This window comes from Lampetra planeri, chromosome 7, assembly GCF_965212315.1.
Source record: "Lampetra planeri chromosome 7, kcLamPlan1.2.h2, whole genome shotgun sequence".
NCBI classification, from domain to species: domain Eukaryota; kingdom Metazoa; phylum Chordata; class Hyperoartia; order Petromyzontiformes; family Petromyzontidae; genus Lampetra; species Lampetra planeri.
Window position 1 is genome coordinate 16,360,927 of NC_136113.1, and position 4,456 is coordinate 16,365,382.

The 4,456-nt window shown below is 53.6% G+C and overlaps 1 long non-coding RNA gene across 1 annotated transcript; it reads left to right on the forward strand.

Moving 5' to 3' along the window:
• Positions 1-436: 436 nt before the first annotated feature.
• Positions 437-3,516, forward strand: LOC144720083 (uncharacterized). The gene is made up of 2 exons (XR_013585705.1): positions 437-612; positions 2,342-3,516. It is a non-coding gene; the product is annotated as an uncharacterized LOC144720083 (long non-coding RNA).
• Positions 3,517-4,456: the final 940 nt, after the last annotated feature.

Consider the following 4,456-nt stretch of genomic DNA (forward strand, 5'->3'; position numbering starts at 1 on the left):
AGCTCTGATCATTAACATGTTCAGTTTGACTTCAGTGTGGTGGGTAAAAGTCACTTGAATTGATCTCACAATTATTTCCGTGACATCACATCCCAGCAGGACAGTCTCCAAGGTGGGGTAATGCACGAGGCTATGAAAGTTCTGAATGAGAATTGCCCCATCTCATGACACAGGTTTCCCAATTTCAGGGCAAATTCCCGGTTTGCTTGGCGGCTTCCTCTAACCCTGACCGCAGTGACGTAGCTACCAAGTGTGCAGGCGGTGCAACTGCACCGGAGCCGAGAGGCCACGAGGGGCGGGGGACAGAGGTGAGGGGCTACGGAGAGGAAGGAAAATCGGACAGCTGTGGGGGTAGTGGGGGGAGAAGAATTGCGTTTGGTGCACCAGGACTCAATGCCCACCACGGCACGACCACTGCCTGGCTGCAGCTGTGGGTGCGAGGCTGAGACTCCCGCGTGGCCCCGTGCCCTCCGGCAGGTGGGCTGCATGTCGGGGCTGCTCGTGCCGGTGGGAATCGGCGTGGCTGCCGCCGCCTTCATGCTGCTGGCCGTGTACGGCCTGCGGGCCGCGGCCACGCGGCGGTGGCGACGCAGCGTCAAGAGGCGACCGCAGGTGAGGAGCTCGAGGTGGCTGCTCTAAAACCTCGGCGGTGCTCTGGCACTCTGGGGGCCCCGAAACAAACAATATTTGTGGTGCCCCCCCCGCCCATTCCCCTTTCAATTGATACGAAAATAATGGCTTCTTTTGAGATGACAGAAACGATTATAGGTAAGAAATATAGATGCAGTGAGATGAGAGAAGGGAGATGAACAAGAGTTAGAGATCTAGTGAATTGAGAGAGGCGTAAACAAGAGCTACGTGTGGAGGTTTATGAGAGCAGAGAGATACAGACAACGTAGCGATCAGAGACATTTATTGGAGCTTTTAAAATGTTCATTGCCTTTATACGCGTATTAGGATTTTAATTGGAGCTTTTCATTTGATTTTTTTTTCTCATGAATTCGTGGCCGTTTGAGTCACTTGGAGGCCCTGACGTGTTGCTGGGTTTACTTTTGCCTAGCGCCCCCACTGAGCCAACATTCCTCACACCTACCATATGTTCATGACCCTCGTCAGACTCCCCACTGCTATTGACGCTGCAGTTGTTTTTGAGTTTCTATCAAGTGCTGAGGACGTGACACGGCCCCTCTGTACTCTTCACAGCCAAGTGACAGCCACGGCTGCATAAATGCTACCGGCTACCGAGCCCTTTTGTGCACGTGCACAATGCACAGCGCTCGCCCATCGGAGCAACTGTCCAGGCTGAAGCCTGCTTAGCTCGCGAGACCTAACGACGTCAGGCGCAGTTCGCATTTGACTGCATCGTATGTAGTGGGTGCGAGGCGAGCTGCCCTCCCTGTGGCTCCCTCCCCACCCCACACAACGCCACGGCTCCACGTGGAGCAGCAGGGTGAGGTCACCGCGTTCTCACTCATCCGCCCAGCAGCTGTGGGCAAGGCGCCTCCGGGTTATGTACCCGGTCCAGTTCACCTGGATTTTTCTACTATTTTTAAACTTGTTAAAGAACATGACACCACATCCGCAGTGAAAACACAGCCCCGTGTCAACGCATTGCTGGGTGAAGGCCTCGCCATGCAACGTCGGACATGTTTACTCCATGTCCGAGGTTGCATGAGGTGGGTGAAACAAGTGCCACGGTGTAGAGGCTGCGACACGTGGTAAGCAATCGCAAGTGGTTACGTCAAGGAGAGGCGAGCGACCGTCACGTGAATGTGGAGTTTCCACCGACGGTTCGCGTTCCCCCGTGAACAGATTTAGCTGCCGCGTCGCGCTCACTGGAGCATCGCAATGCGCCCGAATCTCATCGCATCTCGCCCGTTAAGCGTCGTGGGGCAGTCAGCCGTGGAGGGCAGTCGAGGGCAGTGCAGGGAAGTCCATTGTTCTCAACTCCCACACCCCGCGAACCTTCACCAGCCATCGCTGACCAGCGTGGTGAAGTATGCTCCAATATCTCTCACGGCCCACAAGGCGTAGGCCCTCATACAGCAGTTGATTCACCAACGGGCTGTACATTTCACATGTGCGCTGCGAACTATATGTTGCATATTGAACGTCCAGAAAGCGTCACGGCCAATGCCGCCGCCGGCCGCCGAGTCCAGCTTCGAGAGGATGTCTTACTGGACATCTGTGAAAAATAACTTCATAGCTCATCGGATTCCTCCGGTATAAATCAACATGAATCTGAGAGGGTTTGCCGTAGAGCGAGCTGGTAAGCGGTTTCAGAGAGCAGTGAGCCCGATTGGGCCTGGTGATGCCCTGTGCACGCGCGCATTTGCCACAGAAGAGCGACACCGCCGGCACTCAGGATCGCATGATGCTGCTGGCCGGCAGCAGCGAGGAGGAATTCTAAACAACCTGGGCCGGACTCCACACTCCCCGGACCGCAAACAACAACAACAACAACAACCGCCAGGCGCCACTCGGTGGCGGTGACGTCACCACGGACCGCACACACACGCACGCACACGCACACACACATGTTCGCTCCGCACTCCTCTCCACCACACGCGTGACGGTGGGCGCACCGTCAACTCTCAAGCGCGTCCCAACACACGGAACGCAGCGAACCGCGCGAGAGAATGAAAGTAAATGAGCGCGTTACCACGGGCGGACCGAGACACAATTTGGTGCCGTGCGCAAATACATCTGTGGGGATACAAAGGCGGTCGTGCCGTGCCTACTGTAAGAGATCACTTGCATAACGTTCCCCCAGCTTTCTCTGAAGACCGATGGGGAATCTCTGCGTCTGTGCGTGGAGGGTGAGAGGGTGGCTGAGCGATGGCGCAGTGGTGAGCGCACCGCACCGCAAGCCTGGTCATATAGGTTCGATTTAGGGCCGCACCTTTAACCTTTTAACTGAGACACGAGGGGGGGGGGGGGGAGACGCAACCACGCGGTAACTTTAAGCCTGCCGCTGGTGAGTTTAAGATGACTGCCGATGACCAATCAGAGTCGCAGGCGCCGTGCTATTAGAATCGTTGCTGTGGAGTTGATTACTACAGGGCATCTGTGAAAAAAATTGTTTCATAGCTCATCGGATTCCTCCAGCATAAATACATATTACGATTCCGAATGAGGCGAAGTCACACGGCCGGCGGCGCCTGTGGCACCGCGAGACGATGTTTGCACGTGCCGACGTCGTCGCGAGGCGTGCACGTGGCGCGTGACATCATCGCCTTGGCTGAAAAGGCTTAATGACGTCACAATGGGGGGTGCGGGTCCCTTTTCCTCCGTGGGTCCTCGGTCTGTGCCCGATCGCCCCAATGGTCATGCTCCAGCGACATTGTGCCCAGGTGACCCCGCCAGCCGCTGGCTCCAAGCGTCCCTTCTGTGCTTTTTAATTACGCTGTGGATTACTGGGATTTGCTTTTAATCTTATTTTAATTGAGGGCATTGAAGCCAGACACAACCAATGGGAAACAATTCCGATGGGCGGCCTATTGTGTTTACAATGTGGCACAGAGGAAGGAATGCTGCTAAGAGATATTAAGGAAGGGTAGAATTTTTGTGACACAGGCCGAGGATTTCCATTTATTAGAATAATAATAATCAGTCCTTTGTTAATCCGCCGCTGGATGAAGGTTTCCACACACCGTGTTGATCATGGGGTCTATATGATCTTACTTCGCCATGCCGGTCAGTGCAGGTTGGCAAGGGGGGGAGAAGGGGGGGGGGTCCACGATAAGTTCAGAAATCACTCGCCACTGATGTTAGATGTGGCTGGGAGTCACACAACGGTTGAAATGTAGAGAGAATTTGGTAAGCCAAAGCAGTTATTTTTTTCGGCACTTCTAAAATGTGACTTTTTCAGGGAAACGGGATCTTCATCGGAGCTCAATGCTGGGCTTTAATGAGGCCACATCAGAGAGACAAAACCCGCCCACAGCGCAAACCCCCCCTCCGGACACACACTGGCACGCGAGGCTAACAATCGCAACTTCAACAGCAAAAAACTCACACAGCACCCAAAGGAATTCTAAAACAAATAACTTGTGATGAACAAAATGTGCCTGAACGGGCCCTCTGTAGACTGTGAAAGCAGGGTACGAATTAATCACTCCTCCCTTAGCAAGGATTTATCTTGTATTCTCAGAACTGTAAACTGTTACTGTTGCAAGGTCAGACTTTTTGCCAAGAACCAGCAAGCCCGTATCAGGCTCCTTAATCTCACCATCAATGAACGCACACCGTGCACACTGCGCATTGCTTAGAATTAACAGAGAATCAACAGCTGCCCGCTGTGTTTCGTGGGTCGTACCGCGTGTTTTGTTTTTGCATTATGTCCGACGTTTCGCTCCACATGCTGGTAGAAGCTTCAGGAGCCCCACAACTAAAAAAAAACTAAACTCTTTGTTATTTTACCAGGCAAGGCCCACTGAGCTATTTAGCTCTTTTT